At 47.2% G+C, this 26,657-nt stretch overlaps 1 pseudogene; it reads left to right on the top strand.

Annotated features, from left to right (window-relative positions):
* The window catches only part of LOC149345851 (uncharacterized), a 38,594-nt pseudogene extending 36,601 nt beyond the window's left edge, over window positions 1-1,993 (top strand).
* Window positions 1,994-26,657: the final 24,664 nt, after the last annotated feature.

Genomic DNA, 26,657 nt, shown 5'->3' with positions numbered 1-26,657 from the left:
ACCGTATGGCCCACGTATATAACTAAGATAAACCTTATCATAAGGGAAATAATCTAGGCCAAATGATTTGAGCCCACGTGGGCCATTTACACCTAAAGCAGCTTGGCACGTTTCCTCGCTGCCTTTACTTCAAGGCTGGATCCCCGCCGCTGCTCCAGGAACCTAGCATAAAAATGCATGCGCGTGGCTAAATAAAACTGAATGATGCGTGCACTGAGTTCCTGAAAGTGCATTGGGCACCCAACACGACTGAGCGTATTCTCTGACAGCTCTCCTAGGATGGTCCAGAACAAGTCACCAAACACCTTGTTAGACTCTGTTTGCCGCTCTATAATACATTCAGTTCCTGACAACATACAAGTTAGGGCTCCTGAGGGGTTCTCCAGAGCGCCAGGCACATATGACCTAAGTTCGGTGAGAATGGCTGCCGGTGGAACATCTGATGCAGCTACCAAAGTAGCATGGCAGTCACTGCAGTCCGTCATCTTCGCAGACTTCTTAGCAACGTAGCCGCCAAGATAGTGGAGAACAGGTGTAGATGCAAAAGGGCGGCTGTCGCTCTGTTGGAGGGAATCAGCGTCTGCCTCCTCCTGCAGGTCAATCTGGCTAATAATTGCGGCGAGCTTCCGCTGACGATCTTCTTTTCGGGACAAAGCCTCCAACTTCTTTTTGCTAAGGGTCTGCTCCACAGTCACAAGAACCGGATCAGCATCTCCGGAGCAGTTGCCTTTCAGTGCCATTTTTAATGGTGTGTAAAGGCTCAGGAGCCTGAAAATTTGCCCAAAGTGTGTGATTGTAGGGTGGTCTTCATCACCACCGAAGCTTCTCACCACGCCAAAGAAGCGCTACAAAAAAGAAGAGGTCAGTCTTTGGACACAGTCGCCAAAACATGGTAATTTCAAAACAAAGAAACACGATAAGGGTTACCTCTAACGGGTCCTGGTTCAGCTTCGCAGTCAACACATATCTGACGCCCTTGTCATGTAGCCAAGTTACGATGTCGAGGACTGACATTAGCGTCACTCGAAGAGATTCGGTCGTCATTTGAGAGGCAAACAGCTTTGTGTTATTCTTAACACTCTCCTTTTCTGTTGAGTTCAGACTTCCATCCATCAAACTTCAACGTTGATTTGTTAAAATCGACCGTCTCCCGCAATTTGATCTCGTCCAATACAAGAGTGCCGCACCGCTCCACAGGACGTACATCTTTGAAAAAGGCCTTGATGGACTCAAGCGCAACCTCGTTGTACCCATAATCACAAGGTACACCAGAAAGAATTTGGTTTAGGCGGCTGGTCGTTGGAAGGGGAAGCAGCTTCGTGCTTCGCAGAAGGTTGTAAGCTTTTGGGCTTGCGATACGAAGAAGGAGGCAGTTCATTACCCACATCCTTGAGTATCGGACACCTCGAGGGCCCTTTGCTTTCACCTGCTGCAGTGACGTCCGAAATGCAAGTTGCTGGACTGGTGGTAGTGAGGTCAGTGCCTCCTCAATCGCCGCAGATTCTTGGCCTGCTAGCTGCTTCTTTAGTTTATCCACCTCGGCCATGAAAGAAACTCTTGCAGATGCGGCTCTTAGTGCTTTTTTTTGAAGATTTTTTATCCTTTTCTGTCTGTGCGACGCCTTTTTTTGCTTCTGAAGCATCTGCATTTTCAGCTCTTTCATTTTCTTTTGGCATGGCTTGCACATCGCTTCAGAAAAAAGTACCTTGCACCTGCGTGGAAAGCTTGTAACTTTCAGTGCTCTTAGCCCCGGACAGACATTGAGCTCGTCAACTCTCTCTATTAGAGCCGCTAGGTCATCCAATGTGCGGATGTTAACGCTCTTGAATGCCGCGACCACACGGCCGAGAGCACTTGCCGTGGCATTGTTGTCAGTCCCCACTGCGAAGCATTTTTCAATTTGCGGGAGCCTTTGTTGTGTTTTCAGAGTGAAAAACACGACATATTTGCCATTGGCGTCCTCGAGACTCAGCATCCGCCACAACGACGGTAACCGAACGCCTTCCATATCACTTAAAGTGACTTCCTTCAAAGCTCCCAGACCGGAACCTGAGCTACAAACGATTTGCATTTTTTCTGCGTCTTCACATTGACCGCCACTTGAAGGTGACCTCGTGAGACCTGCTTGTGCAGTGTTTTGCTCCCTTCGTTTTCGTTTTTTTTTTCCGGCGGCTTCGAAAGGTACGAAGGACGGTTCGGGAACAATTTCGGCACCGCACCCTCGGCAAGCGTCCACTTGCCTCGTGGCACCTCAACTGTCTGTCCCTTAAGGATTTTGCAGAGAGTTCCCGGTCGGCACGAGGAATCGCTCTGTTCCACGCCGAGCGAAGCGTCTCATTGCTTGGGGCACAGAAAAAATGGCGCTCCGAACTGTTAACATCGTTCCGGTAGCCGCTTTTGCAGCCCGGAACGCAGCACGTCGGCATCGTTTGCTGATGTTAACACATGCGGCGAAGACTAAATCTCCGTAGGTGGCATGCTTGCTGAAATCCGCCGTGAACGAGCACCCGCAAAACACGCCAACGCTGCACCGCGTACTTCGTCCAGCCCGTTCCCCTAACCGGTTAGTTGAGAAGTGAAGCTGGGTGCGACTGCAGCGCCACGAAGGCGCGGGCCGGTGGCGGTTCCGCGCAGCGCCGCGGAGTTGCCTAACAGATGGTGTGACGTCAGCCTCTCCATTGCTATGGCGACGCGTGACGTCAGCTTGCTCTCTCCACCGGAGCCAGGAGCAGCCGGTCGTGCCGCGCTCCTCGAGGAGTCTCGCCATGGAAGTCACCGACGAAGAGTCTATATCTGAATCTAGTTGCTCTACTGCGTCTGAACAGTTTCTCTCTAAGGCGGCAGCCAAGGAAGATGGGAAGAATGCAATAAAAAGGTTGCAACGTTCCCAAGAAACGGAAAAACGACGAGAAGAACGACTGCAGAAACGACGAGAAGCCGAAGCAGTTAAACGAGCTGTATCCAGTACAGAAGCTGGGATTAGGCAAGCTAAACGGAATGAAGCCAAGCGGATGTGACCAAGCATAACATGGTATTGCTTTCGCAACCAACCAGGCTGAACCAGAGCTGAACCACACCAAATTTGTTTTGATCCAAGCAATAATTTTACGATATAAACTTAGTTGCTTTAGCTTCAGAAGTAAACTTGCGTGAGCGACAGTGTCAAAGGTTGTTGCAAAATCTAAGAAAGTGGGATCGGTTTGGATATTAGGATGAAGATTAGTATGCAGGTCATGAACGAAAAATGCGAGGTGGGTATCGCAAGAAAAGCCCTTGCGGAAGGCATGCTGTGAAGGATGGAAAAACTTGTTACTGTGCAAATGGTTCATATTTTGGAAGTAAATGACAAGTTCCATGATTTTAGAAGGGACACTAGTTAGAGAAATGGGATGATAATTAAGGGTAGATTGCTTGTCACCTGATTTGTGCAACGGAACGACCTTCCCCACTTTCCGGGCATTCGGTAGGCTTCCTGTAGCAATGGCTTTTGTGAACAACACTGGCAGGTATTAAACAGTGGTGAAGTTAGTGTGTCTTAACAGTTTCGAGCTGATTTCGTCGAGGACAGCTGGTGACGAGAGCTTCACATTTTCTCTCAGTCAAATTACTATCATAAGCGAAGGACCTGCTGGGTAAGGGGGAATTAGAGTAGTAGGTGGTGAAGGTGGTGACGCGCAGGCTTCATCAGTACACATAGATGAAAACAAAACATTAAATGTTTCAGTACATTGAGCACCACTGACCACCTTTCCCACTGTGTCGGTAAGTGTAATCGCATGGATGTGCGATGGGTTTATTATTTGCCAGAATGTTTTGGGTCCTTTTTAAGGGCTTGGGGCAATTCAAGACTAAAGAACGATTGTTTAGCGATTGTTCAATAGCAGTATAGTAGGCGTCCTCGGCTACGTAATATCTATGCCAAGCGCAGGTGCTTTTGTTTAATTTTGCCCTTCCGCAAAGGAGCTTTTTCTTCCTTTCTAACCGTTTCACGGTGAACCACGGTTTGTGGTTATTGGCAAGGACGGACATCTGAGGTGTATGAAATGTTTACGCAATAAGTGTACTGGCGCTAAAAGACGAAGACAATGCACACAACAACACAGGACTGGCGCCTTTTTCGTCTTCGTCTTTAAGCGCCAGTACGCTTTTTGCGTAAACATGTAATGCTACAACCAACTAGCTCAAATCAAAGTATTGCTGAAGTGTATAATTGTTGGTTACTTCGGTGAACCTGTCGGGAAATATCAACTAATTATCATTAACAGAGTGAGTGAAGAAACTTTATTTCCGCCAGAAGAAGACCAGTGCCCCTCCGGGTCCGCACGCAGGCGTCCGGGGAGGGGCAGCGTCGCAGCTGGACGACTAGCAACGATATAGTCGCGCAGCTTCTGCTGCCAGGCGGGTAGCGTAACGATTGTGTAGTGTAGGCTAAAACTCGGGCAAAAAGTCTGCAAGCTGATTGATGATATCATCATCACTGTCTCGATCATAAAGTTTGATATTTTCTTATGCATCTGGCGCAGCTCAGGAGCAAACTGAAAGATGGCGTGAATAACTTTGTGCTGACTAATTTCACGTAATTTGGCTATAAGTGATAAACTTGCGGGATAAGTGATTAGTACCGGATCTAAAATGTTCGAGGTACGGTGGGCTGCACGTGTTCGCTCGGACACAAACTGGCTTGTGTCCAAGTATGAACAAACGTCCAAAAATTATCTAGATACGGAAGCTCTCGTCAGGGCCGGGCGTTTCATTTCCGAAGATTGTTGCAGTTTAACACGAAGTGTGATCGGCTACAGTGATAGCGTATTCCTTTCTTGCAGTGGCCAGCGAAGCCAATCGGTTCTGTCCGCTGCGGGTTCGAAACCCAGTCGCTGTCATACTTATTTGATTGCTTCACCCTAAAGGTCAGGGAGGCCACAAGATTCTTGGTTATATTTGACTCCGTGAAGTAGTGCTTTCGCACTGAAAAAGAACTCCTGCGGCCGCACCTGGAGGCGGCAAAGAATTTCTAAAGTATTCTTGTCGCCGAGGTACCGCACGACATCGGCGCTGTCCAGAGAAACTGCGGTTTCTCAGGAGATGCAGGACTGTCTCGCGCATATGAGAAAAGCAGCTACATGCTAGCAAAAAACTGGCAGTGGCTTAGCTCCGGTTAAGCCTGGATACATAAGCGAAAAGCTTCAGTTACGCTTGGTTTGACGACAGGGCTGTGTTTCTATATTTGTCATATTTTATTTTCTTTCATTTAATTTTTTATTTTTGTTGTTTTTCTGGTAGATTTTTTGTTACTGTTTATTGTTTTTTAATTTTTATATTTTTATTTCATTATTTATTTCTGTTTACTTTCTTATTTGTATTGTTTCTTATGCTTCCTTTTCCTTTCTTTATTTCTTTTTTATTATTGTCTTTTTTATTTTTTACTCACTCTTATTATTTTCTTCGTTTGTTTCATTTATGAGAGCCATGCATTCACTAAATGCGTCTTTATTCATGCTCAAACTTTGAGCATTCATGGCGAAGTGGTATGTAGCGTCTCCGCTTCAAATGCCGAGGGCCCTGGTTCGTTTCCCAGCCTCGTCGCAGTTTCTCTTTAAGTAGCGCGCGGTTGCATCGAAAGGTCAAACGGTGACGAGGAGGAGTAGCGCGCGCTGCGGCAGCGGCGGCGCCCATGCGCAGTAGCGCGCGGCTGCGGTGAAAAGGTCAGGCGACGGAGTCGGCGGTGACGGCTGCGGCCACCTGCACCGTGTGTGACGTCACTCGGTATCGCGCATGCGCAGAACTGGCAAATCTGTGCACCGGCTCACGCGAAGCTTTGCTCCGACCCTCGTAGTGAAGCTTTTGGCTTCGAAATTCAGGGGGACACTTTGTTGACCTAAAGTGCGGTGAGGCGGAAGCCTTAAGCGAGGTGTTGCGGCTCGTGTCACTGATTGGTGGTGGTGGTGAAAAACTTTAATATGCAAAGAGAGTTTGAGGGCCAAAAAACCCTGCTACATGGTCGGTATCCTTAGTCCGGGACACCGCACGACGAGGCCCTGTCTCGCGCCCGCTTTACTAGAGCCCTTTGAGACTCCAGTGTGGAGCAGTTGAGGAGGGCAGTCTCCCATGCCTCTCGGGTGGGGGTGGGTGAAGGGGGAAGGTGAGGATTCTGAGTACATGCCCACACCATGTGAAAGATATCGCAGATCTCTCCACAGTGCGGGCAGCGCCCATCTGTGTTCGGATCGAAGTGTTTTGCTGTGGCAGGACAGAGAAGAGTTCCTGTCTGCAGGCGCCGCAGAGTTCGCTCCTCCGCCTTACTCAGCCCCTTGGCAGGTACTGGGTAGAGACGGTGGCTGTCGCAATAATGAATTAGGATTTCGCGGAACCGCAGAAGCGGTTTATGAGCTTCTGAGCCAGGAGAGCTAGGATGAGGAGCCCGGTGTGTGAGCGCTCAAGCGGCCGCATCAGCGGCCTCATTGCCTCGTAAACCCTGGTGGCCAGGAGCCCAGATCACTTTTGTGCGAGTTAGATCGGCTGGAGCGCGTCTTAGAATTTGGGAGGCAAGAGGGAATCCAGTAATATGCGTTGTGGGGCTAGCTGGCTCATGCTCAGATTTCTTTTATGTGCACAGAAAGACGACGCAATAAGACAAGGTAGACAGGACGGAGCGCAAACTTTCAACTGTTTTATTCCGGAAAAAGTACATGACACTTATACCAAAAAGAATGGATAGTCATCAGTGCCACGTGCAAGCCAAAACCCGGGAAAAGCACATAGGAAGGGCACAGGTGACTCACCTCTTATGTAATTTATCTAAAAAGGCAAAATCTTTATCATAAATTGTCACAGATGGTGCACTGACACATGAACTACCGCTTTTCCTTATATGGTAGGCCTCAGCCAATTCTCGCGCAAGCGTGTCAGTGCTCCTGCACAAGATGCTGGTGCCTTGGAGCGTTGCATCACACAGTTTTCGTGCTGTCTGTTTTTTATCGTTATCTTTTCCACACTCACTGATTTGCGCCGGCAGGTGCGAACCGGCACCGTTCTTCAAAGACAAATTGCTTGAAAACGGTGGCACGCTAAAGCTTTTTAGATATATAGACGACTTTTTCATTGTTTAGAAGAAACAATCACCTTTGACCTATCCACAAGTCGTGGAGGACATTCTAACTAATTTTAGACGACTCTCCAAAGGAGTGAATTTTACTTTTGAACTCGCCAATGACAGCTGTTTGCAATTTTTAGACTTGAAAATAACCCTTAAGGACGAAGGCTTTTGCTGGAAGTACCAACCGCGTGCACAGAAGAAATTGTTGCCTTTCGATTCCAAGCAATCGAAAACTGTTAAACGTGCTATCGCTTTGATGTGCCTTGAGTCATCTCTAAGAAAATCCTGTTGTCACATGGCGCAGGAAAGCTTTCACGATCAGATCGCGAAAACAGGCAGGCTTTCCCCAGATAGTAGTGAGTTCAGTTGCTGAAGCTCTTCTCAAGAAGATCAAACAAGAAAGGAATAGGAACCAGACAATGGTTGCAGTTGCAAAAAAGAAAGTGAAACCTGTGGTCATCCCATATCAGCATAAAGTGGCTCATAACCTCAAGCGCGTGGCTAACAAGTTTAAGGTACCCGTGGTTTCCTCGGCCCCAAGGAAACTCTCTTCTCTGTGTCGTCTAGTTTCGCATATGGTAGCCGCAATTCAGATTGCAAAATAAAACATGTTAATAAATTTGTGAAGTGTGAAAAAGGGGTAGTGTACAAAATTCCGTTGAAGTGTGGGAAGGTGTACATTGGGCAGTCGGGCCGATGTGTTAATGAGCGGCTAAGGGAACACAATTTGTCTTTGAAGAACGGTACCGGTTCGCATCTGCCGGCGCACATCAGTGAGTGTGGAAAAGATAACGATAAAAAACAGACAGCACGAAAACTGTGTGATGCAACGCTCCAAGGCACCAGCATCTTGTGCAGGAGCACTGACACGCTTGCGCGAGAATTGGCTGAGGCCTACCATATAAGGAAAAGCGGTAGTTCATGTGTCAGTGCACCATCTGTGACAATATATGATAAAGATTTTGCCTTTTTAGATAAATTACATAATAGGTGAGTCACCTGTGCCCTTCCTATGTGCTTTTCCCGGGTTTTGGCTTGCACGTGGCACTGATGACTATCCATTCTTTTTGGTATAAATGTCATGTACTTTTTCCGGAATAAAACAGTTGAAAGTTTGCGCTCCGTCCTGTCTACCTTGTCTTATTGTGTCGTCTTTCTGTGCGCATAAAAGAAATCTGAGCAAGAGGGAATATTTCGGCTGCAAGATAATGTTCACAGGCCCGGCGAGAGTCTGTGATAACTGTTCTCGATTTTGGATGGGCGGGAGCGAGAGCTATTGCGACTTCCTCCGCTCGTGTTGAATTTGGGGCGCAAAAAGATAGCCCATCGACATTCATTCCCCGGTGGACTACGGCAGCCGTGAAGAATCCCGTGGGCGACGGCCCCGTGACGTCCACGTAGTAGACGCCCTCTTTATATCCATACTGCCTCTCAAGCGTGCGAACCTGCGCTTGTCGTCTGCCTTCATGTGAAGCCATGTCCATGTTACGCGGGAGCGGAGCGATCAAGAGCATATGGCGCCACAGCACCGGGATGTTCTCCGTCCCCTCTGGTATGCATGTGTGTTGGATGTGTAAGCGGTTAGATGTTAAGCTTCGCCTTTAAGAGTGGAATGCGACAGTCTTGCAACGCTGCCGCAGAGTCCACTGAATGCCATCGTCCGTTCGGCTCTATGCCTTTATCGTCGGTAAATTGGTATTTGAGGAAAGGAAAGGTGCCTATCTCGCATATCTTGGTGGACACTTAAACCTCGCCGGAAGGGAAGAGAGCATGATGGGAGTGAACGAAGACACCGTATTCACTAGACGCGCCTTTGTTCATTTCAAACCCTCGAGCTGGCTGTTCTTTTGGGACGGGCTCCAGCGTGCCATAGCTTACCCTTGACGCCGTATGGGATACGATTCCTGGACGTTGATGCCGATCTTTATAAATATGATGTAATTTTCCTTCTTGGCCTGCACACTATTATGCGAAGCAGGATGGCTGTACGACACTGCGATGAAGATGCGCGGTCTGTCCTAGATTACTTCAAAGAAAACATGTCTAAGCTACGTGAAGTGTACAAGGAGCTATGTTTTGGCGATAAAGTTGTCGAGTTGATGGGAGAGTTGCGTTCCCTCAACAGTTTTGATTTTCTCACGCGAGTGAAACACATGTCCGCGCTTGATGTTTGAGAGTGCAGCGCAGATCATATGTTTGTGATCTGTTGTAATCTGTCAAAACAGGCAATAAATACAAAAAAAAGAGCTGGCATGGTGGAGATGTTAGCGTGCTCGGCTCGCACTCCGGAGAACCTGGTTCGATTCCCCAACTCGACCAATTTCCTACTCGGATTTTTATTTATCTGGTCTTACTAGAATCGTTAGTTAGGCTAATTGGTTAATCAAGCAATTAACTAAACTCAGTCCCACTAACTTAGACCATCACTATACGATCCCTTTAATTGGTTGTATGGTTACTAGCCAAAGTACATTTGGCCCCGCTTGAAATTCACGCACTCTGACGTCACAGCCATTTCAGCCAATTGAAACAAGGTAAGCCTAGCTACGGCGGCCACTTGAGGTCTCGCTTTGGCTGTCGGTGTGTTGCTTTCGCAACAAGATATGTTGTGCAGTCCGTCGAATTATCGGATAGAACTGGTTTCAGGAAAGCACAGTTGGGGATAAGAGCTAATGGAGAATACCTTAGTAATCTGTGATTTTCCCTTGCTAAATCACTCAGGGCATGAACTGCAAAGCATAATCAGTGAGTTAGACAGGCAGAGAAGAACGGTGGGTTTAAAAATTAACATGCAGCAAGCCACAGTAATGTTTAACAGTCTCGGAAGAGAAGAGTAGTTTACAGTTGGTAGCGAAGTGCTGGAAGTGGTAAGGGTCTACTTACGGCAAGTAGTAGCCACAGATCCCAATCGCGAGAGCGCAACTAGAATAATAATGGTGTGGAGCGAATTTCGCAGGTTCATTGAGATCACCAATGGCAGTTTACCAAGATCACTAAAGAAGGAAGTATATAACAGCTGTATCTACCGGTACTCACGTATGAGGCAGAAGCGTGGAGAATAACGAAAAGGGTTCAACTTAAAATGAGGACATCGCAGCGAGCTACGTATACAGCAAAATGACTGGTGTACAGGGACAGGAAGAGGCCAGGGTGGGTCAGGGAACAAATGCGGGCTACCCTGCTGAAAAAAAGTTCTATGAAGCAATAGATCATTCATCATAAGATATCATACAATCTGTATGATATATCATACAATTCGTATGATATTCTATGACATCTCTATGATGACTGTATGATTTTAAAGAAATGTATGATATTTGAATGATAATTTTCTATGATTTGTATGATAATTCTATGATATGTGAATGATAAACTGTATGAGTTTATTGCATCATCATCATCATCATCATTTATTTTACCCTTAAAGGCCTCTGTTGAGGCATTACATTACATCATAGAACTTTTTTCAGCAGGGTAATGACAGCCTATTAGAAATCATGAAGAGCAAATGGGTGTGGGCTGGGCATGTAATGAGAAGGCAAGATAACCGCTGGTCCCAAAGGGTAACGGAGTGGATTCCAAAAAAGGCAAGCGTAGCATGGGTGAGCGGCTGAAAGTTAGGTGGGCGGATGAGATTAAGAAATTTGCGGGGATAGGATGGCTGGAGCTGGCGAAGGACAGGGTTAATTGAAGATACATGGGAGGGGCCTTTGCCCTGCAGTGGGCGTTGTCAGGCTGATGATGATGACAGAATTTTCCTTAAGAAATAAACTGCATACAGGGATTTTTCCTCTTGTGTGCTTTTAATTGGTATCTTTATTTTATTTTTTGATGCAGCGCCACACGAGCATTTTTACAGAAGGGTTATTTTCAAAAACGCATGCTCGAAACATGCGGGTTACAGCTGAAAACATACTCTCCACTAGATGTTCACAGTTCACCCGCGCCCGGTGCTGTCACACGCCCCGCATATTCGATGCGCTGCATTTGAGGAACCTTCATGGGTGTGCTCGAATCAGCAACGAGGCAGGGACGAAGCGAGTAAACTGTAGCTACCGACAGGGCGAGGAAGGTATATTTTCACAAGTTCCATATAAGCTAATAGTTTCTTGACAGGAGGAGCGGAAACTTGGGCGAGTTTTCCGAGGTTCATGTATTTTTAGTCCTGCTAATTTCCGCCATAGTATGCATGCAGCCTCGCGTCGGCTTATTGCAGCTAGGCATACTAAAACTGTGTTAAACGATATGTGTTTTCTTTTGCCTCATCTTGGTTCGCTTTTTGTTCGCTTGCAGACGGTCGTCGCCTTCTTTGGCCTTGTTGCAGCCGCCTGTGCTGGCTTTGTTGGCGGCTACGGTGGGTACGGCCTCGGCTACGGCCTCGGCTATGGCCACGGTCTCGGCTACGGCCTCGGCTATGGACACGGTGTCGGCTATGGCTTGAGCTACGGCCACGCTGTTACCGTCGCCGCCCCAGTGGTGAAGGCTGTTGCTGCTCCTGTCGCTGTCGCCGCCCCCGTGGTGAAGGCTGTCGCTCCGGTCGCAGTAGCTGCCCCCGTGGCCGTCGCCGCTCCCGTTGTGAAGGCGGTCGCTGCACCCGTGGCTGTAGCTGCTCCCGTCGCCGTCGGCTACGGCCTCGGATATGGCCACGGATTCGGCTATGGCCATGGTCTCGGCTATGGCCTGGGATACGGCCTGAAGGCCTTTGGCCACGGATTCTACGGCTAAGGAGCTCACATCAAGTAGGAAAGGTCAGTGCAGGATCGAGAATCAAAAGTAGCTAGATGCCAGCCAGTAGCTCGAATAATGCCTTAGCCTCAGGTGGCGTCACGGAAGAGTAAGACATACAGTGGAAGACTGGCTGGTTTTCTCCAAGCTAGCAACAAATCGACTGTATTGTCATCACCACCTGAGCGCGTACTATAGGATACATGCTGCTTTTTGAAAGAACCACCTGGCTCTTTGCCACCTCGCTAACCCCACGAAGTGACTGCTTTTTATGTGTGGATCTTTGACAGCGCTTTACTTGAGAGTTAGCTACTTGGTAAAGCGCTCTTACAAAACGTTTGTGCACCAAAGATGCCATTCTACCAGTTTTCAGCATTCTGCACGATATACTCACCATTGAGAGTGGGCGGATTGATCCATGCGCAGAAATGAACCACATCACACAAGGGATGGTAGAGAGAGGGTGCGGTAGATGGTCCTTGGCGATCACAAAATGAACAAGGGAGGGGAAAACCTCAGTTTGCTAGAGCCAACGAACGTTTCGACAAGGGGACTTGTCTTCGTCTGGGCAAAGCGTTCATCATCGGCAGGGATTATATAGGGCCTTCGCTCCGAGGAGGAAGGCCCCGGGGGTGGGGAAGGAAAGTGGTGTGGGAGGGGATGCGTGTCAGGAAGGGGAGGGAGGTGAATCATCATTCGCTAGGCTGCAATAGTGCAACAACCTATATCCGGGGGGTATGCAATGAACAAAAGGCTTTGAAGGGGCTGCGACGGGGGGGGGGGGAGGCGCTGGGTGAACCTGCAAAACTCAGATAAAAGGATTAGTCAGCGTGGTACAGGGAAATGATAACAAGGGGAAAAAAAAAGAGGGGGGGGGGCTGGCACTGGAAGGAGAAAGGAAGGGGGGCATTTCCAAGGAAGGACTAGGCAGGGGGGGGGGGGGGGAGGGAATGGCTCGTTTTCAGAGAAAGCCAAAAAGTGGGGGCAGAGGGGGTAACAGGAGTGTCATGGTTTCCGAGAACTGGTAGCAGGGGATTAGGAGAAAAAAAAAAGAAAAAAAAAAGGTGAACAAAGGAAGAGGGTGACAAGGCCGGAAATGGGGTGGAAGATATGACTTGGGAAGGGTGCAAGGAGCGACAATATACTTATGTGAGGTTCTAGGAAATAGTCTGACCACGTGCAAGACATTTGTTAATTTAAAATTATGCTGACCCTGGAATGTACCTGAGAGATTCCAGGTTTCCTTTGGACATGTTGATCCCTGTTGGTTGCAGTGTTTTAAATTTGTGGATTAGGAATGCTTCTCTGTATTTTCTGTCCCTAGTCGATTTGAAGCCTGACTGAAGAATGAACAATTTGAGTTCGTCGAATTTGTGATGGCGTTGATTAAAATGGGTCGACACTGCCTTCTGTTCATTCCGTGTTGTGTCAGCCCGGTGCCCGTTTAATCTGGCACTCATTGTTTGTCCGGTTTCTCCGATATATTGTTTCTGGCAGTAGGAGCACTGGAGCATGTAGATAATATTGGACGATGTGCAGTCAAAACTGGTCTTTATATCGAAACTGAAATCGCTTGCCGTACTTTTAACCGTAGTGTCCCTTTGTAAATGTTTGCATGTCTTGCATCTGGGTCGAGAGCATGAAGTTACTGTCGATGGTGGTTTCTTACTGAGCCTAGCATGCACCAGGATGTCCCTCAGGTTTGTGTTGCGTCTGTATGTTACCCTTGGTGCGTCGGGAAATATTTTCTTGAGACGGTCGTTACCAGTTAAAATGGGGTGGTATTTCCGCAGGATATTGTTTATGTTTGGAAGCGCGTTTGAGTATTTCGTTATAAGTGCAGGAGGTCGTTGACTGTTAGCTTTTGTTCGTTTTTTAAGAACTACATCTCGTTTCAAAGTGGTTGCTCGTTGGAACGCATTATTAAGGGTTGCCTGTGGATGGTTTCTGGTGATTAGTGTGTTTTTTAGCGAGTGGAGGTGTTTCAGGTAGTCATCGTCGTCGCTACATATTCTTCTTAGTCTCGTTGCCTGTCCTACGAATATACCTTGTTTGCAGTGTCTTGGATGATGGCTAGTGAAATCTAAGTATTGTTGTCGGTCAGTAGGCTTCCTGTAAAGTGTGGTTTTGAGCTTGCTATTTTCTAAATGGACAGTGGTGTCAAGGAAATTGACTTGCGTTTTCGAGGAGTTGAAGGTGAATTTAATGCTGGGGTGGAATGAATTGAAATGTGTGACGAATGCCTTCAGGGTCTCAGCCCCATGCTCCCATATCATGAAAATATCGTCTATGTACCGCAGGTATATGAGTGGTTTTTTTAGAAATGAATTTAGAAGTTTAGATTCTAGTAGCCCCATAAAAATGTTCGCGTAGGTGGGTGCGAAGGGAGTGCCCATGCTTGTTCCAAATACTTGAAGGTAGTAAGAAGAATTGAATTCAAAGTAGTTGAGTGTTAGTACCAATTCAAGTAGCGTGAGGTACACTTCAGTTTCGTGCGGGTGAGGACTTTGAGTTAGAATTTTTAAGAGGGCGTCGATACCTTCATTAATGGGAATATTTGTGTACAAAGCGGCGACGTCAAGTGTGACAAGTATGCTATCTGCTGGGATAATGGAAGCGTCATTCAGAGACTCTATTATGCGGAGAAAGTGCGGTGTATCCTCGACAAAGGAAGGGAGGTGGGTGGGAATATCTGCAAGATAGTTGTTCAGGAAAATTGATAAGTTCTCTGTGGGCGTGTTATTGTTTGAAACGATAGGTCTGCCGGGGATATCTGCGGTAAACAAGTCTTCTGCGGAAACCTTATGGATTTTGGGAAGTAGGTAAAAGCGTCCTGCCTGTTTGTTTAGCGGATTTAAGAAGTGGTAATCGGACTGCGTGATTAGTTCTCTTGATAGTAAGTTTGCCAGTTTGTTCAGAATCAATTTGGAGAACTCTGAAGTGGGATCTGAATCTAATTTCCTATAATGACAAGGGTTGTTAAGTTGCCTAAAAGCTTCTTTTTTGTATTTTTCGGCTGGCAGGATAACTATGCTACCTCCTTTGTCTGCAGGTTTAATGACTATATCGGTTCTAGAAGCTAAGTGGTTCAGAGTAGCCTGTTCCGTTGGGGTAACGTTTCTGCGTTTTCGAGCTTGCTTTGTTTGGTCTATAATTTCTTTCGAGACAGATTTAATGTACAAGTCTAATTCGGGACTCTGCTGCGCTTCCGGCGTCCACGTGCTTTCGGCTTTGAGAGGGATGGGATTAAGGCTGGTTACTGCAGTAGGGTGAGCACGTGTTGACCACGTGTTACAGGAAAGAGCTAGGTTAATAATTGGGGTGTTTGCTTTTTCGGCAAAGAATTCCTTAATTCGGAATCTTCGCGCAAATTCTGTGAGGTCTCTGTGAAGTTCATACTCGTTAAAATTATTGTTAGTTGGACAAAATGTAAAGCCATGCTTCAGAATCCGTTTGTCGCTGTCACTTAGGGATTTGGAAATATCGACAATGTTGCTGTCAGTGTCCTGCGGCGGAAAATACGCATCTTTTGTCTGTATCGAAATTGGAGGGCGGTTGTTAAACTGTCCAGATGTATTCGTATCTAGCGGAAATTTATCTCTAATTTGTTTATGCTGCTGTTTATCGTGCAGCTTGCGTTCCTTTCTGGCTACAAAATCTGCTAGTGCCTGGCTTTCGCCCGAATTTAGTTCTATCTTACTAAGTTGATCATCGAGGGAATTTAACTGCTCTTGACAATGTTCTTTTAAAATAGCTATGAATGAAAGGGATGCGTCATTTGAAATCTTTTCCCATCGAGCGAGGAGTTCAGGCCTGAGCGCACCGAGGGAGCACCTAACATTAACTCGAAGTCCTTTGGGTATTGTCCTGCGCTGCGAGTAGGATTTGTAAGTGTGTAGGTGGAATCGGTAGTTAGTTTGTTTAGTGGCTATTTTTCTGGCGACCAGGAAATTTCGTCTTTTGGGTTCGGGGCGATTGGTGCTGCCAGATGTGAGTCATCTGCGCTTGTGCCGAGTGGACCTCTTGACGGGTGTTGTGTGTTTAGGGGACTTCTGTTTGGGGGTGGTATCGGTGTCGAGGTCCGCGTCGGTGACAATCTGGGTGCTAGTGTGCGTCACTAATCGCTTAGGTGTCTGTGTGAAGTGGTCGCTTTGTTGTTTAGTGGCTACTTTCGGTGTGATTCCTACGTGCTGTTCCGCTGGTGTGGGATCCACGGTTACCGTCTGTGTGCCAGCGTCGCGAGTCTCTGGAGTGAACTGTGTGGAGGTGTCCTGGGTCCTAGCGGGGGCAGGCTGTGTTCGTTCAGGGGTGTTGTCTCTTTTGTGGGTGGTCTGTTGTTGAGTGTTGGCCAGAGTATGAGAGGGAGCATGAGTGGGCTGTAGCGTCCGCCTAAATGTGTTTCTCAGCCGGTACTTTATGTTGTCTGCCATTACTTGGACGCCAAAAAAATTAGGGTGAAGTCCATCTCTGGCCAGGAGTGCCTCGGGGTCATGATGGATCTGAGCGTGGTGGATGATTTCAACGTCTTTTTGGTAATGTTCCATGTCCAGCAAAAAATTGTTGAGCTTAAACGAGTCCTGTGCGTGAGCTGCGAGTTGGCGGAATTGTGGCATGTGTCTGTGGTGCAGGTTGACTACCCTAGGAAGCACGGTTGTCAAGTGCAGTTTCGTGTTTGGTCTGTTGGCATGGACCTCGTGTACCAGTGTATTCATGGCCTCAATGGTCTGTTCCGCACTGCTGTGTTTCAGGTCATTAGTCCCGCAGTGAATGACGAAGTGCGTGATGTTCTGTGGTGCAGCGGCTATCAGTTTCCTTATGTCATTGGTTTTGGCGCCGCTCTGAAACCTAATGTATGGTGCATGTTCTCCGGGAGGAAAGTGATTGTGGATGTGCTTGTATTGACTATCACCTATCAACGCTACATGTGCCAATGAAAGAAGGGGGAGAGGCTTACCTTGTTCCGTCATCTTCCGTTGACTGAAGTCCATGGTAGAGAGAGGGTGCGGTAGATGGTCCTTGGCGATCACAAAATGAACAAGGGAGGGGAAAACCTCAGTTTGCTAGAGCCAACGAACGTTTCGACAAGGGGACTTGTCTTCGTCTGGGCAAAGCGTTCATCATCGGCAGGGATTATATAGGGCCTTCGCTCCGAGGAGGAAGGCCCCGGGGGTGGGGAAGGAAAGTGGTGTGGGAGGGGATGCGTGTCAGGAAGGGGAGGGAGGTGAATCATCATTCGCTAGGCTGCAAAAGTGCAACAACCTATATCCGGGGGGTATGCAATGAACAAAAGGCTTTGAAGGGGCTGCGACGGGGGGGGGGAGGCGCTGGGTGAACCTGCAAAACTCAGATAAAAGGATTAGTCAGCGTGGTACAGGGAAATGATAACAAGGGAAAAAAAAAGAGGGGGGGGGGGGGCTGGCACTGGAAGGAGAAAGGAAGGGGGGCATTTCCAAGGAAGGACTAGGCAGGGGGGGGGGGGGGGGGAGGGAATGGCTCGTTTTCAGAGAAAGCCAAAAAGTGGGGGCAGAGGGGGTAACAGGAGTGTCATTGTTTCCGAGAACTGGTAGCAGGGGATTAGGAGAAAAAAAAAGAAAAAAAAAGGTGAAGAAAGGAAGAGGGTGACAAGGCCGGAAATGGGGTGGAAGATATGACTTGGGAAGGGTGCAAGGAGCGACAATATACTTATGTGAGGTTCTAGGAAATAGTCTGACCACGTGCAAGACATTTGTTAATTTAAAATTATGCTGACCCTGGAATGTACCTGAGAGATTCCAGGTTTCCTTTGGACATGTTGATCCCTGTTGGTTGCAGTGTTTTAAATTTGTGGATTAGGAATGCTTCTCTGTATTTTCTGTCCCTAGTCGATTTGAAGCCTGACTGAAGAATGAACAATTTGAGTTCGTCGAATTTGTGATGGCGTTGATTAAAATGGGTCGACACTGCCTTCTGTTCATTCCGTGTTGTGTCAGCCCGGTGCCCGTTTAATCTGGCACTCATTGTTTGTCCGGTTTCTCCGATATATTGTTTCTGGCAGTAGGAGCACTGGAGCATGTAGATAATATTGGACGATGTGCAGTCAAAACTGGTCTTTATATCGAAACTGAAATCGCTTGCCGTACTTTTAACCGTAGTGTCCCTTTGTAAATGTTTGCATGTCTTGCATCTGGGTCGAGAGCATGAAGTTACTGTCGGTGGTGGTTTCTTACTGAGCCTAGCATGCACCAGGATGTCCCTCAGGTTTGTGTTGCGTCTGTATGTTACCCTTGGTGCGTCGGGAAATATTTTCTTGAGACGGTCGTTACCAGTTAAAATGGGGTGGTATTTCCGCAGGATATTGTTTATGTTTGGAAGCGCGTTTGAGTATTTCGTTATAAGTGCAGGAGGTCGTTGACTGTTAGCTTTTGTTCGTTTTTTAAGAACTACATCTCGTTTCAAAGTGGTTGCTCGTTGGAACGCATTATTAAGGGTTGCCTGTGGATGGTTTCTGGTGATTAGTGTGTTTTTTAGCGAGTGGAGGTGTTTCAGGTAGTCATCGTCGTCGCTACATATTCTTCTTAGTCTCGTTGCCTGTCCTACGAATATACCTTGTTTGCAGTGTCTTGGATGATGGCTAGTGAAATCTAAGTATTGTTGTCGGTCAGTAGGCTTCCTGTAAAGTGTGGTTTTGAGCTTGCTATTTTCTAAATGGACAGTGGTGTCAAGGAAATTGACTTGCGTTTTCGAGGAGTTGAAGGTGAATTTAATGCTGGGGTGGAATGAATTGAAATGTGTGACGAATGCCTTCAGGGTCTCAGCCCCATGCTCCCATATCATGAAAATATCGTCTATGTACAACAGGTATATGAGTGGTTTTTTTAGAAATGAATTTAGAAGTTTAGATTCTAGTAGCCCCATAAAAATGTTCGCGTAGGTGGGTGCGAAGGGAGTGCCCATGCTTGTTCCAAATACTTGAAGGTAGTAAGAAGAATTGAATTCAAAGTAGTTGAGTGTTAGTACCAATTCAAGTAGCGTGAGGTACACTTCAGTTTCGTGCGGGTGAGGACTTTGAGTTAGAATTTTTAAGAGGGCGTCGATACCTTCATTAATGGGAATATTTGTGTACAAAGCGGCGACGTCAAGTGTGACAAGTATGCTATCTGCTGGGATAATGGAAGCGTCATTCAGAGACTCTATTATGCGGAGAAAGTGCGGTGTATCCTCGACAAAGGAAGGGAGGTGGGTGGGAATATCTGCAAGATAGTTGTTCAGGAAAATTGATAAGTTCTCTGTGGGCGTGTTATTGTGTGAAACGATAGGTCTGCCGGGGATATCTGCGGTAAACAAGTCTTCTGCGGAAACCTTATGGATTTTGGGAAGTAGGTAAAAGCGTCCTGCCTGTTTGTTTAGCGGATTTAAGAAGTGGTAATCGGACTGCGTGATTAGTTCTCTTGATAGTAAGTTTGCCAGTTTGTTCAGAATCAATTTGGAGAACTCTGAAGTGGGATCTGAATCTAATTTCCTATAATGACAAGGGTTGTTAAGTTGCCTAAAAGCTTCTTTTTTGTATTTTTCGGCTGGCAGGATAACTATGCTACCTCCTTTGTCTGCAGGTTTAATGACTATATCGGTTCTAGAAGCTAAGTGGTTCAGAGTAGCCTGTTCCGTTGGGGTAACGTTTCTGCGTTTTCGAGCTTGCTTTGTTTGGTCTATAATTTCTTTCGAGACAGATTTAATGTACAAGTCTAATTCGGGACTCTGCTGCGCTTCCGGCGTCCACGTGCTTTCGGCTTTGAGAGGGATGGGATTAAGGCTGGTTACTGCAGTAGGGTGAGCACGTGTTGACCACGTGTTACAGGAAAGAGCTAGGTTAATAATTGGGGTGTTTGCTTTTTCGGCAAAGAATTCCTTAATTCGCAATCTTCGCGCAAATTCTGTGAGGTCTCTGTGAAGTTCATACTCGTTAAAATTATTGTTAGTTGGACAAAATGTAAAGCCATGCTTCAGAATCCGTTTGTCGCTGTCACTTAGGGATTTGGAAATATCGACAATGTTGCTGTCAGTGTCCTGCGGCGGAAAATACGCATCTTTTGTCTGTATCGAAATTGGAGGGCGGTTGTTAAACTGTCCAGATGTATTCGTATCTAGCGGAAATTTATCTCTAATTTGTTTATGCTGCTGTTTATCGTGCAGCTTGCGTTCCTTTCTGGCTACAAAATCTGCTAGTGCCTGGCTTTCGCCCGAATTTAGTTCTATCTTACTAAGTTGATCATCGAGGGAATTTAACTGCTCTTGACAATGTTCTTTTAAAATAGCTATGAATGAAAGGGATGCGTCATTTGAAATCTTTTCCCATCGAGCGAGGAGTTCAGGCCTGAGCGCACCGAGGGAGCACCTAACATTAACTCGAAGTCCTTTGGGTATTGTCCTGCGCTGCGAGTAGGATTTGTAAGTGTGTAGGTGGAATCGGTAGTTAGTTTGTTTAGTGGCTATTTTTCTGGCGACCAGGAAATTTCGTCTTTTGGGTTCGGGGCGATTGGTGCTGCCAGATGTGAGTCATCTGCGCTTGTGCCGAGTGGACCTCTTGACGGGTGTTGTGTGTTTAGGGGACTTCTGTTTGGGGGTGGTATCGGTGTCGAGGTCCGCGTCGGTGACAATCTGGGTGCTAGTGTGCGTCACTAATCGCTTAGGTGTCTGTGTGAAGTGGTCGCTTTGTTGTTTAGTGGCTACTTTCGGTGTGATTCCTACGTGCTGTTCCGCTGGTGTGGGATCCACGGTTACCGTCTGTGTGCCAGCGTCGCGAGTCTCTGGAGTGAACTGTGTGGAGGTGTCCTGGGTCCTAGCGGGGGCAGGCTGTGTTCGTTCAGGGGTGTTGTCTCTTTTGTGGGTGGTCTGTTGTTGAGTGTTGGCCAGAGTATGAGAGGGAGCATGAGTGGGCTGTAGCGTCCGCCTAAATGTGTTTCTCAGCCGGTACTTTATGTTGTCTGCCATTACTTGGACGCCAAAAAAATTAGGGTGAAGTCCATCTCTGGCCAGGAGTGCCTCGGGGTCATGATGGATCTGAGCGTGGTGGATGATTTCAACGTCTTTTTGGTAATGTTCCATGTCCAGCAAAAAATTGTTGAGCTTAAACGAGTCCTGTGCGTGAGCTGCGAGTTGGCGGAATTGTGGCATGTGTCTGTGGTGCAGGTTGACTACCCTAGGAAGCACGGTTGTCAAGTGCAGTTTCGTGTTTGGTCTGTTGGCATGGACCTCGTGTACCAGTGTATTCATGGCCTCAATGGTCTGTTCCGCACTGCTGTGTTTCAGGTCATTAGTCCCGCAGTGAATGACGAAGTGCGTGATGTTCTGTGGTGCAGCGGCTATCAGTTTCCTTATGTCATTGGTTTTGGCGCCGCTCTGAAACCTAATGTATGGTGCATGTTCTCCGGGAGGAAAGTGATTGTGGATGTGCTTGTATTGACTATCACCTATCAACGCTACATGTGCCAATGAAAGAAGGGGGAGAGGCTTACCTTGTTCCGTCATCTTCCGTTGACTGAAGTCCATGGTAGAGAGAGGGTGCGGTAGATGGTCCTTGGCGATCACAAAATGAACAAGGGAGGGGAAAACCTCAGTTTGCTAGAGCCAACGAACGTTTCGACAAGGGGACTTGTCTTCGTCTGGGCAAAGCGTTCATCATCGGCAGGGATTATATAGGGCCTTCGCTCCGAGGAGGAAGGCCCCGGGGGTGGGGAAGGAAAGTGGTGTGGGAGGGGATGCGTGTCAGGAAGGGGAGGGAGGTGAATCATCATTCGCTAGGCTGCAAAAGTGCAACAACCTATATCCGGGGGGTATGCAATGAACAAAAGGCTTTGAAGGGGCTGCGACGGGGGGGGGGAGGCGCTGGGTGAACCTGCAAAACTCAGATAAAAGGATTAGTCAGCGTGGTACAGGGAAATGATAACAAGGGAAAAAAAAAGAGGGGGGGGGGGGGGCTGGCACTGGAAGGAGAAAGGAAGGGGGGCATTTCCAAGGAAGGACTAGGCAGGGGGGGGGGGGGGGGAGGGAATGGCTCGTTTTCAGAGAAAGCCAAAAAGTGGGGGCAGAGGGGGTAACAGGAGTGTCATTGTTTCCGAGAACTGGTAGCAGGGGATTAGGAGAAAAAAAAAGAAAAAAAAAGGTGAAGAAAGGAAGAGGGTGACAAGGCCGGAAATGGGGTGGAAGATATGACTTGGGAAGGGTGCAAGGAGCGACAATATACTTATGTGAGGTTCTAGGAAATAGTCTGACCACGTGCAAGACATTTGTTAATTTAAAATTATGCTGACCCTGGAATGTACCTGAGAGATTCCAGGTTTCCTTTGGACATGTTGATCCCTGTTGGTTGCAGTGTTTTAAATTTGTGGATTAGGAATGCTTCTCTGTATTTTCTGTCCCTAGTCGATTTGAAGCCTGACTGAAGAATGAACAATTTGAGTTCGTCGAATTTGTGATGGCGTTGATTAAAATGGGTCGACACTGCCTTCTGTTCATTCCGTGTTGTGTCAGCCCGGTGCCCGTTTAATCTGGCACTCATTGTTTGTCCGGTTTCTCCGATATATTGTTTCTGGCAGTAGGAGCACTGGAGCATGTAGATAATATTGGACGATGTGCAGTCAAAACTGGTCTTTATATCGAAACTGAAATCGCTTGCCGTACTTTTAACCGTAGTGTCCCTTTGTAAATGTTTGCATGTCTTGCATCTGGGTCGAGAGCATGAAGTTACTGTCGGTGGTGGTTTCTTACTGAGCCTAGCATGCACCAGGATGTCCCTCAGGTTTGTGTTGCGTCTGTATGTTACCCTTGGTGCGTCGGGAAATATTTTCTTGAGACGGTCGTTACCAGTTAAAATGGGGTGGTATTTCCGCAGGATATTGTTTATGTTTGGAAGCGCGTTTGAGTATTTCGTTATAAGTGCAGGAGGTCGTTGACTGTTAGCTTTTGTTCGTTTTTTAAGAACTACATCTCGTTTCAAAGTGGTTGCTCGTTGGAACGCATTATTAAGGGTTGCCTGTGGATGGTTTCTGGTGATTAGTGTGTTTTTTAGCGAGTGGAGGTGTTTCAGGTAGTCATCGTCGTCGCTACATATTCTTCTTAGTCTCGTTGCCTGTCCTACGAATATACCTTGTTTGCAGTGTCTTGGATGATGGCTAGTGAAATCTAAGTATTGTTGTCGGTCAGTAGGCTTCCTGTAAAGTGTGGTTTTGAGCTTGCTATTTTCTAAATGGACAGTGGTGTCAAGGAAATTGACTTGCGTTTTCGAGGAGTTGAAGGTGAATTTAATGCTGGGGTGGAATGAATTGAAATGTGTGACGAATGCCTTCAGGGTCTCAGCCCCATGCTCCCATATCATGAAAATATCGTCTATGTACAACAGGTATATGAGTGGTTTTTTTAGAAATGAATTTAGAAGTTTAGATTCTAGTAGCCCCATAAAAATGTTCGCGTAGGTGGGTGCGAAGGGAGTGCCCATGCTTGTTCCAAATACTTGAAGGTAGTAAGAAGAATTGAATTCAAAGTAGTTGAGTGTTAGTACCAATTCAAGTAGCGTGAGGTACACTTCAGTTTCGTGCGGGTGAGGACTTTGAGTTAGAATTTTTAAGAGGGCGTCGATACCTTCATTAATGGGAATATTTGTGTACAAAGCGGCGACGTCAAGTGTGACAAGTATGCTATCTGCTGGGATAATGGAAGCGTCATTCAGAGACTCTATTATGCGGAGAAAGTGCGGTGTATCCTCGACAAAGGAAGGGAGGTGGGTGGGAATATCTGCAAGATAGTTGTTCAGGAAAATTGATAAGTTCTCTGTGGGCGTGTTATTGTGTGAAACGATAGGTCTGCCGGGGATATCTGCGGTAAACAAGTCTTCTGCGGAAACCTTATGGATTTTGGGAAGTAGGTAAAAGCGTCCTGCCTGTTTGTTTAGCGGATTTAAGAAGTGGTAATCGGACTGCGTGATTAGTTCTCTTGATAGTAAGTTTGCCAGTTTGTTCAGAATCAATTTGGAGAACTCTGAAGTGGGATCTGAATCTAATTTCCTATAATGACAAGGGTTGTTAAGTTGCCTAAAAGCTTCTTTTTTGTATTTTTCGGCTGGCAGGATAACTATGCTACCTCCTTTGTCTGCAGGTTTAATGACTATATCGGTTCTAGAAGCTAAGTGGTTCAGAGTAGCCTGTTCCGTTGGGGTAACGTTTCTGCGTTTTCGAGCTTGCTTTGTTTGGTCTATAATTTCTTTCGAGACAGATTTAATGTACAAGTCTAATTCGGGACTCTGCTGCGCTTCCGGCGTCCACGTGCTTTCGGCTTTGAGAGGGATGGGATTAAGGCTGGTTACTGCAGTAGGGTGAGCACGTGTTGACCACGTGTTACAGGAAAGAGCTAGGTTAATAATTGGGGTGTTTGCTTTTTCGGCAAAGAATTCCTTAATTCGCAATCTTCGCGCAAATTCTGTGAGGTCTCTGTGAAGTTCATACTCGTTAAAATTATTGTTAGTTGGACAAAATGTAAAGCCATGCTTCAGAATCCGTTTGTCGCTGTCACTTAGGGATTTGGAAATATCGACAATGTTGCTGTCAGTGTCCTGCGGCGGAAAATACGCATCTTTTGTCTGTATCGAAATTGGAGGGCGGTTGTTAAACTGTCCAGATGTATTCGTATCTAGCGGAAATTTATCTCTAATTTGTTTATGCTGCTGTTTATCGTGCAGCTTGCGTTCCTTTCTGGCTACAAAATCTGCTAGTGCCTGGCTTTCGCCCGAATTTAGTTCTATCTTACTAAGTTGATCATCGAGGGAATTTAACTGCTCTTGACAATGTTCTTTTAAAATAGCTATGAATGAAAGGGATGCGTCATTTGAAATCTTTTCCCATCGAGCGAGGAGTTCAGGCCTGAGCGCACCGAGGGAGCACCTAACATTAACTCGAAGTCCTTTGGGTATTGTCCTGCGCTGCGAGTAGGATTTGTAAGTGTGTAGGTGGAATCGGTAGTTAGTTTGTTTAGTGGCTATTTTTCTGGCGACCAGGAAATTTCGTCTTTTGGGTTCGGGGCGATTGGTGCTGCCAGATGTGAGTCATCTGCGCTTGTGCCGAGTGGACCTCTTGACGGGTGTTGTGTGTTTAGGGGACTTCTGTTTGGGGGTGGTATCGGTGTCGAGGTCCGCGTCGGTGACAATCTGGGTGCTAGTGTGCGTCACTAATCGCTTAGGTGTCTGTGTGAAGTGGTCGCTTTGTTGTTTAGTGGCTACTTTCGGTGTGATTCCTACGTGCTGTTCCGCTGGTGTGGGATCCACGGTTACCGTCTGTGTGCCAGCGTCGCGAGTCTCTGGAGTGAACTGTGTGGAGGTGTCCTGGGTCCTAGCGGGGGCAGGCTGTGTTCGTTCAGGGGTGTTGTCTCTTTTGTGGGTGGTCTGTTGTTGAGTGTTGGCCAGAGTATGAGAGGGAGCATGAGTGGGCTGTAGCGTCCGCCTAAATGTGTTTCTCAGCCGGTACTTTATGTTGTCTGCCATTACTTGGACGCCAAAAAAATTAGGGTGAAGTCCATCTCTGGCCAGGAGTGCCTCGGGGTCATGATGGATCTGAGCGTGGTGGATGATTTCAACGTCTTTTTGGTAATGTTCCATGTCCAGCAAAAAATTGTTGAGCTTAAACGAGTCCTGTGCGTGAGCTGCGAGTTGGTGGAATTGTGGCATGTGTCTGTGGTGCAGGTTGACTACCCTAGGAAGCACGGTTGTCAAGTGCAGTTTCGTGTTTGGTCTGTTGGCATGGACCTCGTGTACCAGTGTATTCATGGCCTCAATGGTCTGTTCCGCACTGCTGTGTTTCAGGTCATTAGTCCCGCAGTGAATGACGAAGTGCGTGATGTTCTGTGGTGCAGCGGCTATCAGTTTCCTTATGTCATTGGTTTTGGCGCCGCTCTGAAACCTAATGTATGGTGCATGTTCTCCGGGAGGAAAGTGATTGTGGATGTGCTTGTATTGACTATCACCTATCAACGCTACATGTGCCAATGAAAGAAGGGGGAGAGGCTTACCTTGTTCCGTCATCTTCCGTTGACTGAAGTCCATGGTAGAGAGAGGGTGCGGTAGATGGTCCTTGGCGATCACAAAATGAACAAGGGAGGGGAAAACCTCAGTTTGCTAGAGCCAACGAACGTTTCGACAAGGGGACTTGTCTTCGTCTGGGCAAAGCGTTCATCATCGGCAGGGATTATATAGGGCCTTCGCTCCGAGGAGGAAGGCCCCGGGGGTGGGGAAGGAAAGTGGTGTGGGAGGGGATGCGTGTCAGGAAGGGGAGGGAGGTGAATCATCATTCGCTAGGCTGCAAAAGTGCAACAACCTATATCCGGGGGGTATGCAATGAACAAAAGGCTTTGAAGGGGCTGCGACGGGGGGGGGGGAGGCGCTGGGTGAACCTGCAAAACTCAGATAAAAGGATTAGTCAGCGTGGTACAGGGAAATGATAACAAGGGAAAAAAAAAGAGGGGGGGGGGCTGGCACTGGAAGGAGAAAGGAAGGGGGGCATTTCCAAGGAAGGACTAGGCAGGGGGGGGGGGGGAGGGAATGGCTCGTTTTCAGAGAAAGCCAAAAAGTGGGGGCAGAGGGGGTAACAGGAGTGTCATGGTTTCCCAGAACTGGTAGCAGGGGATTAGGGGAAAAAAAAAGAAAAAAAAAAGGTGAACAAAGGAAGAGGGTGACAAGGCCGGAAATGGGGTGGAAGATATGACTTGGGAAGGGTGCAAGGAGCGACAATATACTTATGTGAGGTTCTAGGAAATAGTCTGACCACGTGCAAGACATTTGTTAATTTAAAATTATGCTGACCCTGGAATGTACCTGAGAGAT

Source organism: Amblyomma mixtum, chromosome 4 (assembly GCF_055824585.1).
Source record: "Amblyomma mixtum isolate Tamu chromosome 4, ASM5582458v1, whole genome shotgun sequence".
NCBI classification, from domain to species: Eukaryota; Metazoa; Arthropoda; class Arachnida; order Ixodida; family Ixodidae; genus Amblyomma; species Amblyomma mixtum.
Note: the sequence above shows the minus strand (reverse complement) of the source record. Positions and strands in the feature narration are given on the sequence as shown.